This window comes from Helianthus annuus, chromosome 4 (genome assembly GCF_002127325.2).
Source record: "Helianthus annuus cultivar XRQ/B chromosome 4, HanXRQr2.0-SUNRISE, whole genome shotgun sequence".
Classification (NCBI taxonomy): domain Eukaryota; kingdom Viridiplantae; phylum Streptophyta; class Magnoliopsida; order Asterales; family Asteraceae; genus Helianthus; species Helianthus annuus.
Genome location: NC_035436.2, coordinates 8560484 through 8571988, shown reverse-complemented (window position 1 = coordinate 8571988; position 11505 = coordinate 8560484). Strand labels below are relative to the sequence as shown.

At 35.1% G+C, this 11505-nt stretch overlaps 1 pseudogene; it reads right to left on the bottom strand.

Annotated features, from left to right (window-relative positions):
* Positions 1-2517: 2517 nt before the first annotated feature.
* Positions 2518-6256, bottom strand: LOC110935694 (annotated as a pseudogene).
* Positions 6257-11505: the final 5249 nt, after the last annotated feature.

Sequence of the window (11505 nt, the reverse complement as noted above, 5' to 3'; positions counted from 1 at the left end):
ACGAAAGAATTCTCCACGCAATCCGTTGTTAGCAATTTGTTGTCACTAAATCGGATATCTATCTGATTCAGTGGATTGGCACAGTATTTGAATTGATTTCAGTTTGTGATTCGAAAATCTATTGTTGAAATTTTTTTAATAACTAAACATGGATTGTGAGTCGTATCGTATTCAGAATCAAGTTTATGCTACACTGAACAAGTTTGAAAATTTTTCAGGTATAGATGGAGAATCGATTGAAGAATTGATCAAACGGTATATCGAGTTGTATTGGGAGATGGTGAGATTGAAGATAACCAAGACAAATGAGGAATTGGTTGATAAGTTGGCAAATGCTTTACCGGATGATGGGTGGAGAATGTGTTTGTCAGATTTAAGGAAGATATACTTAGAAGTGAATTTGAGCATGCTTATTGAAAAGATTAAAGAGCGAGAACTTGAACTACAAAAGATTAGTAATGCAGAAACTGATAAAGAAGAAGCTTCAAATGCTGAGGAATCTGCAGAGTTTGGATCATCAAGTTGTGAATCAGTGTGCTCTAAGTGTGACAACTTTAAGACTGACAATGACAAACTCTTGAAGGATGTGGAAAGTTTGACATTGGAAGTCAAGAAGTTGAAAGATGAGAAGCAAGCTGATGATAAACAGATTCTTATGATTCAAGAAATTTGTGAGAAACTGAAAGTTGAAAATGACAAACTGTTGGGTAATTTGAACAGTTTGACATTAGAAAACAAGAGTTTGAAAGAGAAAGAAAAGGATTCTGAAAACAAAAAGAATTCTTCAGAAAATGAAGATTTCTGGATAAAACTGGAGAACAAAAATTTGAAAGCTAATGAAACAAAATTTCAAGAACAGTTAAAAGTTTTGGAAAAATGAAAAATCTGTTCTTGAAAACATTAAGAATGAGAATGAAAAATCAATCAAGTCTCATCTTGAAGGAATATCTCAGCTTGAAAACGAAGCTGAGAATTCAAGAAACAAGATTGATGAACTTGAAAAGAAATTGAAAGGTTTTGTGACTTCTTCAGAGTTTTTGAATATTCCTTGTCCAAAACCAATCAATTCTATTCCAATAAGTGACAATGTCACAAACTTTGACAATGTCAAAGTTGAAGATTGTGATGTGAAATCTGATGATGAAAATGGAAAAATTGAAAAACAAAAATTGTTTTTAGAATTAAAGGAAAAAATCAAAAATACTGTTTTGCAATCTACTGAAATAGGTGAATGCTCAAAGCAGAAACCTGTTAAGAAGATTGTTGAACAAAAACAAATTGTTAAAAAGTCGAAAAATGTCCAAAAAGAAAATAAAAGCTCATCAGATCGATCATCCAATCGCATTCAAAAATCACAAAAATTGAAAAACGAAAACTCAAAAATTGTTGGTAATAAGTGGTGCAGGTTTGACCACAGTGCTCAAAAGACAAATCCAATAATCAAGAAGAGGAAAGAGTATCACCAAGCCAAACAGTGCTTTGATCTGAGCGTTTGGTATGAAAATGGTGATTGGTACGATAACAGAGTGTGTTACAATTGCGGCTATCAAGGACACATTGCTGTTAACTGCCAGAGACAGAGATTTGAGACGAGAAGATGCTATAATTGCCAAATCAAAGGACACATTGCCAGGGATTGCCCAAGGAAATCAAGTGAAAGATTGAGGGTTAATTCTCAGAAATTGGCAAAGAAACCAGTCAATGTCAAGCCCAAGAAACTGAAAGTTTCAGAACAGAATGTCAAAGAACAGAAGGTCCAAGAACCTAAAGTTCAAGAAAAGAAAGTGAAACTTTCTCAAGGGCAAAAAGACAAACTGAGAAAGAAGAGGAAGAAGGCGAGAGAATATCTCGAGAAGATTTTGTCCTCGGGTTCACCGGACAGATCGAATAAGAGTTCTGATGAATCAACTTCCTCGACTGCAAAGTTAAGTAAACCGAATTCGTCAGCAAATCTGAGGACAAAAGAGGAGAAGAAGAAGGAAAAGGTCGGCGATGAATCTGATCACTACTAGAAAAGAGGGTTTTTGTGATGTAACTTTTGGTCACAAAATAGTAGCAATTTCTCTGTTGTCACCATTTTGCCACCGAAAATGTGGTGACAAAAACATCCGTGTCAATTGCCCTAATGCCACCAAATAGCCACCATTTTTATATTTTGCCACCTTATTTTTGCCACCACAAAATTGGTCAAAATTATTTGCCACCGCTTCTTGTTTGCTACGGTCCGTCTTGTTTGCTACCGAGTTGTGACGGATTTTTTGCCACTTTATTGCCACCGTTTGATATTTCCACCATTTAGCCACCAACCATTTGCCACCATTTAACCACCATTTTCATTGAAAACCGGTAGGATTTAACGAACTTTTTGAATTATTTGCTACCATTATTTGCTACCATTTTGTGATTGCTTGAATATTGGTTTTTGATTCAGATTGATTTTCAATTTTCCCTACTTTTTTCATAAAAATTACATATCAATAAAATTACAAAATTATATTAAAGTCTAATAATATCACGAAAAGCCAAAATTATATAAAACATCTTTGTATCAAAAGCATATAAAACATTCTAATAGAAATACTAGCTAAAACATCAGATAACTAAAATTATCCTAATATGATAAACGTCAAAACATTTAAAACCAAGTGTTTGTAGCTTATCTTCGAATTGTACTTGTTAACATAGCTTCAATTTGTCACATCCTATCGAGCATAGTATCTTTATCCACCATATCTTTTTCTTTGAACATCTCTCTCAAACCTTAGACAGGCTTTCGGTTATAACCTGGACCCAAACAACAAAAAAACATTCATGATTACTTTTGCATAAATCAAATATAGCATTTGTGTAAATAACCGTTTGTACCATTTCTTATGTAACAATCGATCTTTTTTGCAAATTTTAACAAGCATATGAACGTACCCGCAAAGCCATTTTCTTTAACTTGTTCATTGCAGAGAACTGCTTCAAATGAGAAAGAACGGCTGGATCCAGTGCTCTATCAGGAGCAACACCGTTTTCACAAATCCAAGGATGACATGTATCATTCATATAACGTTTAAATGACAGCAAAAACTCAAGGTATTCTAACAATATATAACCAAGTCACAACATACATAGAACTTCATGAGCAGTTAGGCGGTCTGAAACATCTTCCTAATAAGATCCTTTGCACTGTCAGATATAAGAGGCCACGGGGTCCGACTCAAAGTCTATGTATCCCTTCAAAACCGCATCAAATATCCCCTATTGTGTTTCTACAATAAAAAAAGTACAAACTTTTAAGCAAGAAATTAATCGTTTCCTGATAAAACAAATAGTTCATTATATTTAAAATATAATCTATAAAATAAATTAAATATCAAGATACTTACCACACTATAATAATGGTGCTGGTGATCAAAAGTGCATTTGCTGGCTCCATATGTTGTTCATCAGGCCCAGTACACTGCATATGTTTCAGATATTAACATAAATCATATGTAAACTAGGGGCAATAATTCCTCATAAAGCCTGAAAAACGACACGAAAATAATCGGGACCCATTTAAAATTCGGAAAAAAAATTATATATTTTAAAGGGAAACCTGTTTGACTCGTTTAGATAAATGGGTTTCACAGGTCATTTTCAGGTTACACGTTGAAGCGTGTGCGGGATAGGGTGGATGTCTTTAACACAAATAAATATATGGGTCGTGTATTATTTCAACTTACGAACTCGACACGATTGACATGCTAATTTAAATTGAATATTAGATTTTACCTTCTTATAAGCAAGTGCCACAGAGATAGCGCCTCGCATTAGACCAGCCCACCAAACCGTGATCTTTGGGAGATTAATAAAGTAAACTAATTAATAAAATATGCATATGGAGAATTATTAATGGGCCAAGAAATTTCAAAAGGTAGTTAACGTTGGTTACCTGCTGCTTAAACTCGATTTTGTTATCGGTAGGCTTTGTTGTTAAGTTGGATATTATTGAAATCGGGGACACAAAACATGCTCCCCCAACCATAATTAGTCAAAACAGTACAGCACTTGCCCCAAAAGAATTTCTCGGACTGCAAAATTAGATTATCAATTAGAAATAGTAATTGCCTCAAGATAAGCGGGCTGGCAGGTTGGGTAACGGGTCAAAACAATTTGGGTCAAAAAATCATTTTATTATGGGTCGGTCCAGGTTAGGCTGACCTGCGTCCTATCTTTTAGTTTTGAGTAAAGTACATAGATGTTTCCTGCGGTTTACCAAAATTTTGGATTTGATCCCTAGCTTTTCAAAAGTACACGGATGGTCCCTGTGGTATGCACTTAGTGACGCATTTAGTCCCTGTTTTTTATTTCTAAAAGTTCATGGATGGTGCCTGTGGTTTGCACTTTCTAACGCATTTAGCCTCTATCTTGGACCTGCTGAAACCTTTGTATGTGTTGGCAGGGGACTAAATTTGGTAGAAAGTGCAAACCAAAGGGAGCATCTGTGTACTTTTGAAAAGCTAGGGACCAAATCCAAAATTTTGGTAAACCTCAAGGACCATCCTTGTACTTTACTATTCCGTTTTTTTACCACCTATTATATGAAAAAGGTTACCTGTCCTTGACAAATTTCCATTTTTCGACATCAAGTGCATCCATACCAACATACATGAAGATGAAGATTTCAGCAATAAATGACATTGTTGCAAAAGCATGTCTGCAATCCAACAAGATCATATTAACAATTTAGTAGTAACCTAGGAAATATCAAATATGTCTTTTTTAATTTTTTGTTGGAAAAATATCAGTTGAAATTAAATGGCGAAATGTAACACACTTTGTAGTTACTTGTGAATTGATGGTGACATTATGACAAGCGTACTTGTGAACCCTTTGACTGGTGGCTGCAACCTTTTTGTTAATCAACTTATAACTGCAACAATTCTTTTTCACATATATAAATTGGAATTTTAGATTCTTGTGTTATACATAGAACCCTTTGACTGGTGGCTGTTATTTAATTTGATGCATTTGTTATGTCTCTACTATATTTTTGTAGCACATAGTTGGGTTGCAAGTTGTTTGTGCCTTATACTTATACGTGTTTTACAGCTGCAAGGGCTATTGACGTACTCAATTTCACTGCGGTAAATGGGAAAGCTATTCGTATCATGTACTTTCATAGAAACCCAAGCGTTCGTAAAAGTGGAACTGCAAATATATTGATCAAGGTATAACCATCATTAATATGTCTCTAAGGCTCACTTTCATGGAGTATGTTCTTTCAGTTTTTAATTACGTTCGTTTTTGTGTGCAGAATTTGGATAAGTCAATTGACAGCAAGGCATTGCACAACACATTTTCTAGCTTCAGTAACATACTCTGTTGCAAGATAGCTACAGATGGTACAGGCCAGTCAAAAGGGTTAGAGGTTTGTGGAGTTTGAAACCGAAGAAGCTGCACAAACCGCAATCGATAATCTTAACGGTATGCTGATCAACGACAAGCAAGTTTACGTCGGTCACTTTCTTCGTAAGCAAGCAAGAACGTGACTCATCATTAAGCAACACAAAGTTTAACAATGTCTACGTGAAAAACCTATCTGAATCAACCACTAACGAAGATTTAAAAAAGATCTTTGGTGAGTATGGAACGATAAAATTTAAACCCAACACCCAAATTACCTGTATCTTTATCCTAATTCCTTAACACAATATTAAAACCCCCAAATTGATTTTTCATTCAAAAGTAAAATTCTACATCTTGAAGGGAAAAAAATTTACTTGTAACCTATAACCAAAGAGCATAAACGGAAGATAGTATTACAGCTTAAAAGCGCCCAAAATCTTTCAATAGAACATGTGACAAATACTATGAAGTGGCTGCTAATCTATTTCGAAGCTATCAATTTACACTCTGCAAATCAAATAAGAATAAATTCACAAGATACAAAGTCTTTTAAATACCAATGTAACAAACTGTCTTTAGATACCATATTTGAATAAAGTTAAAATAAAAAACAAATTGAAAGTTATAATCAACAAATCGAATGTCTACATGAACAAATTGAAAGTTATAATCAGCAAATTGAACGTTTAAACGAACCTGAAGGCTGAAGAAAGTGAATGAGTGAGGGAAGGTCGAAGAACTGAAGGGGTTGCGACCTACTCCGGCGAGGGGCTGTGACGGCCGACGGTGGGCTGGTGGCTGGAGAGTGGAGTCGGTAGGATGAGTTATTGGTAACCACGCTTGCCTATGACCAGCCCTGGTTTTCATTCAAAACCCTAAATAATGAGCGGGATATTAACCCGCCTAGTTAAATATGGGCTTAAAATTTCTTTTTGTTACCTCTAAGATGGTAGCAATTAAAAAAATACGCATATATTTGGGATAATCTAAGGAAGTTATTCTTATTTTTCCATAAATCTGTCACCAAAAATAGATGGTGGCAAAATTTTCCACCGCTTGCTACCAAACGGTGCTGAGTACGCTTAATTTACATATCCGTGGGAAATAGGTGGCTAAATTTGCCACCGGTTTTTTTGGTAGCAAATTTTGGTGACAATTGCCAAGTTTTCTAGTAGTGGATGTGCCGAAGTCAGACAAGCCACCTTCAGGCGATGAATCTGGCTCATCAAAGTCAGACAAGCCACTGTCAGGAAATGATTCTGGTATGGTAAAACCAGAAGAGCCATGTGTTGAGGTAAAAGTCGAGAATTCTGATTTAACAATGGATGAGAAAAATTTTCCACCATTGTTGAATAAGAATTCAAAATCACCCAAGGACAGTCAGGCTTGGGTGAAACTTTTCAAATGAAAAACCTGACTTGCCGGAGCTCCCAGGTTTGTAAGCGTGGAGCATGAATCGGCATTTTTTTTTAAAATCTGTGTTTGATGGTTTTGCAGGAATTGCCGGAGATCCCAAGATGGTATCGTGGATCATGAATCGGCATCTTTCTAAAATTCTAATCGATAAAGTCAATCAAACAAACGGTAAAAAGGTTTGTTTGTGTTTTTCTTACAAGAGTTATTAGACGAGTTTATGTTTTGCAAGTGGTACAAAGGATTCTGAACTGCAAATGGTAAATCAAGGACATTAACTTGTACTTGAATTTTCCTACATCTGATCGAAAAACAAAGTGATGAAACCCCGAGTTTGTGAAATGTCACACAAAACTAATTTTCCGGAAAAACCATTTTGATTAAAATAAACTTAAGTGTTTTGAAATCATAATGGGAAAATAGTTTGTTGTGAGGGGGAGTTCTGATTGTTTACGCCAACTGGATGGAGAATTGAAGTGATTCTCATCAAGTTGTCAAATTTGTACAGTTTGTTTCAAATTTTCCCAGAAAATCAAAATTGAAACATATTTTGATTTTAGGGGGAGAAAAATTTTAAAAAAAAATTAGAAAATTTGAAAATGTCAAAAACATTGAAAAAGTCAAAATGAGTTTTGTTGTAAAAAAAGAGGAAATGATAGTACATCAGTGGACTATCACAGCACGCTAAAGAAAGGTAATGTCAAATGTAATAAACGGTCTCACTGATGATGTGACGATAGGGTTTTGTACATTTAGTAGATTTATTCGGGATATAAACCTAAAATTTCAAACTTGTGAAATTTGTGGGGAACACTACTTGGATATATAGGTAACCCCTGAAATCTCGTTTGAAAGGTCTCGTATTCTGATATACTAGGTGTTTATACTCTATGATGTCTGGGGTATTATTCCGGGACTTCTGCTGAACGGTAGTTCTGACCTAGTCCTTGGCTAATACTTTCCACAAAATGCTTGAAACATAGCATAAAGCCCTCAGCTGATTAGACAATAAAATTGATAATCATCTGTTGTAGCTGAAAAGATCCTCTAAAGGGGACACACTGCTAAGTCGAAGCTGATATCTCTCTGCTGAACGGAAGTTCTGACCTGAGATCCCTCAGTTCTCGCATTTAACCCCTAATTTATGTACAGATATCATTGTAGTATTCTTGCCTGTAAGACTGAATATTGGGATTCTGGATACGGGAGTATATTCAAGAGGTGGGACACATGAATCGAACTAAGTTCATAAAACACTTAAATAGTATCCTGAATAGATTGAAAATTGTATGAAAATTTAAGAGGACAACTATATCGTCAATCAACGTGAATCGTTTAGAACTTAAAATGTCTAAAAGCTTAACGGTGCGTGTGATGTGTCTCAAAAACTGATATGATCCTCTTACACAAACTCACAAAAATATGTTTGTACATATTTCATTTCTGCATTTAATTTCTGTCTTTGCATTTATGTTTTTTTAAAAATGTGTGTGCATGTGAAGGTCCATGTAAAGGTGTGATCAGTTTTGTCCATTAGCCCAAGTATCAAAGGTGATTCAAAGTGATTTGTCAAGTATCGGATACACACCCAAAAAATTTTGGATTGAATCGACGAATCTTTGACAACGAGTCTTATATTGGGATTATCAACACACTGTTACGTATTCAATCAGGTTTGATTTGATCGTTTACTTGTGTGTTTGCAGGTAATTCAAGGTGATTTTTCAAGAATAGGATCCTCGCCCGAGAGAATCCTCACTTGAATTGTTGTTGCCTAGTCTTTGTTATTCGATCGAATAGTCGTTTGTTTGTGTGAAATTTTTTGAATTGATTGAAAATCTGTTGCTGTGTATTTCTTATTCCCAAGATATGGATTCTGAAATCTATCTTACACTGAACAAGTTTAATAATTTTTCAGGTATCAAGGGGGAATCAACTGATGAATTGATAAAAAGGTATATCGAGTTGTATTGGGAGATGATGAGATTGAAGATAACCAAGACTAATGAGGAATGGGTTGACAAGTTGGCAAATGCGTTTCCAGGTGATAGGTGGAGAACGTATTTGTCAGATTTGAGGAAGATATACTTAGAAGTGAATTTGAGCATGTTTATCGAAGAGATTAAAGAGCGAGAACTTGAACTACAAAAGATTAGTAATGCAGAAACTGATAAAGATAAATTCAAATCTGAGGAAAGTGTTCGAGAGGAAGAAGAGCAGGTCAAAGAAATTTAAGCTATCAAGGAGGAAAAGAAAGCTGAAGCTGTAAATATGATCGAGAAGTGCTCAAACTGTGAAAATCTAAAATTTGAAAATGCCAAACTCTTGAGGGATTTAGAGAGTTTGACATTAGAAAATGAAAATCTTAAAAAATCAGAAAATGTTTTGAAAAATCAAATACAAAATTCAGAAAATGAAAAAATAAAAATTGAAAAAGATTTGCAAAGTCAAATAAAGATTTTAGAAGATGAGAGAGATATCTTTGGTAAACATAATCTTGAGAAACAGATTGAAATAAATTCTCATCTTGCTAAAATCATTCAGCTTGAAAAAGAAGCTGAAAGTTATCGGCATAAAATTGCTGAGCTTGAAAATAAATTGAAAGGTATTGTGATTTCTTCAGCGTATGTGAATATTTCGTGTCCAAAACCGATCAATTCTGTTCCAATAAGTGACGATGTCACAAACTTTGACAATGTCAAAGTTGAAGATTGTGGTGAAAAATCTGATGATAAAAAGGAAAAGTTTTAGAAAACTGTTTTGCAATCTACTGAAATAGGTGAATGCTCAAAGCAGAAACCTGTTAAGAAGAGTGTTGAACAAAAACAAATTGTTAAAAAGTCGAAAATTGTTCAAAAAGAAAATAAAAGCTCATCAGATCGATCATCCAATCGCAATCAAAAAGTAAAAAAATTGAAAAACGAAAACTCAAAAATTGTTGGTAATAAGTGGTGCAGGTCAGACCACAGTGCTCAAAAGACAAATCCAACAATCAAGAAGAGGAAAGAGTATCACCAAGACAAACAGTGCTTTGATCTGAGCGTTTGGTATGAAAATGGTGATGGGTATGATAACAGAGTGTGTTACAGATGCGGCTATCAAGGACACATTGTTGTTAACTGCCAGAGACAGAGATTTGAGACGAGAAGATGCTTTAACTGTCAAATCAAAGGACACATTGCCAGGGATTGCCCAAGGAGATCAAATGAAAGATTGAGGGTTAATTCTCAGAAATTGGCAAAGAAACCAGTCACTGTCAAGCCCAAGGAACTAAAGGTTTCAGAACAGAAAGTCAAAGAACAGAAGGTTCAAGAACCTGAAGTTCAAGAAAAGAAAGTGAAACTTTCTCAAGGGCAGAAAGACAAACTACGAAAGAAGAGGAAGAAAGCCAGAGAATATCTGGAGAAGATTTTGTCCTCGGGTTCACCCGACAGATCGAATAAGAGTGCTGATGAATCAACTCCCTCGTCTGCAAAGCCAAGCAAGATGAATTCATCAGATGCAAATCTGAGGACAAAAGAGGAGATAAAGAAGAAGGTAACAGTTTGTGGCAATGAATCTGTTTCTTTGGAAACAAAGGAGCCACATGTCGGCGATGAATCTGACTCGTCAAAGTCAGACAAGCCACATTCAGGCAATGATTCTGGTTCGTCAAAACCAGAAGAGCCAGTTATTGAGGTAACATCTGAGAATTCAGGTTTAACAATGGATGATACAAACTTTCCACCATTGTTGAACAAGAATTCAAAATCACCCAAGGACAGTCAGGCTTGGGTGAAACTTTTCAAATGAAAAACCTGACTTGCCGGAGTTCCCAGGTTGGTAAGCGTGGAACAGGAATCGGCACATTTCTTGAGAAATTTCACTCTGGTGATTTTTCGTCTTTCAAAAGATAAATCAGGGACTTTAAGTTGTACTTGATTCATCTTTCCTACAAGTGGTAATTTGAAAAACAAAGTGATGAAACCCCGTGTTTATGAAATGTCACACAAAACTAATTTTCCGGAAAAACCATTTTGATTAAAACAAACTTAAGTGTTTTGAAATCATAATGGGAAAATAGTTTGTTGTGAGGGGGAGTTCTGATTGTTTATGCCAGGTGGATAGAGAATTGAAGTGATTCTCATCGAGTTGTCAAGTTTGTACAGTTTGTTTCAAATTTTCTCAGAAAATCAAAATTGAAACATATTTTGATTTTAGGGGGAGAAAAATTTTAAAAAATTAGAAAATTTGAAAATGTCAAAAACATTGAAAAATTGCAAAAATTGAGTTTTGTTGCGAAAAAGAGGAAATGATTGTAAATCAGTGGACTATCACAGCACGCTAAAGAAATGTAATGTCAAATGTAATAAACGGTCTCACTAATGATGTGACGATAGGTTTTTGTACATTTAGTAGATTTATTCGGGATATAAACCTAAAATTTCAAACTTGTGAAATTTGTGGGGAACACTACTTGGATATATAGGTAACCCCTGAAATCTCGTTTGAAAGGTCTCGTATTCTGATATACTAGGTGTTTATACTCTATGATGTCTGGGGTATTATTCCGGGACTTCTGCTGAATGGTAGTTCTGACCTAGTCCTTGGCTAATACTTTCCGCAAAATGCTTGAAACATAGCATAAAGCCCTCAGCTGATTAGACAATAAAATTGATAATCATCTGTTGTAGCTGAAAAGATCCTCTAAAGGGGACACACTGCTAAGTCGAA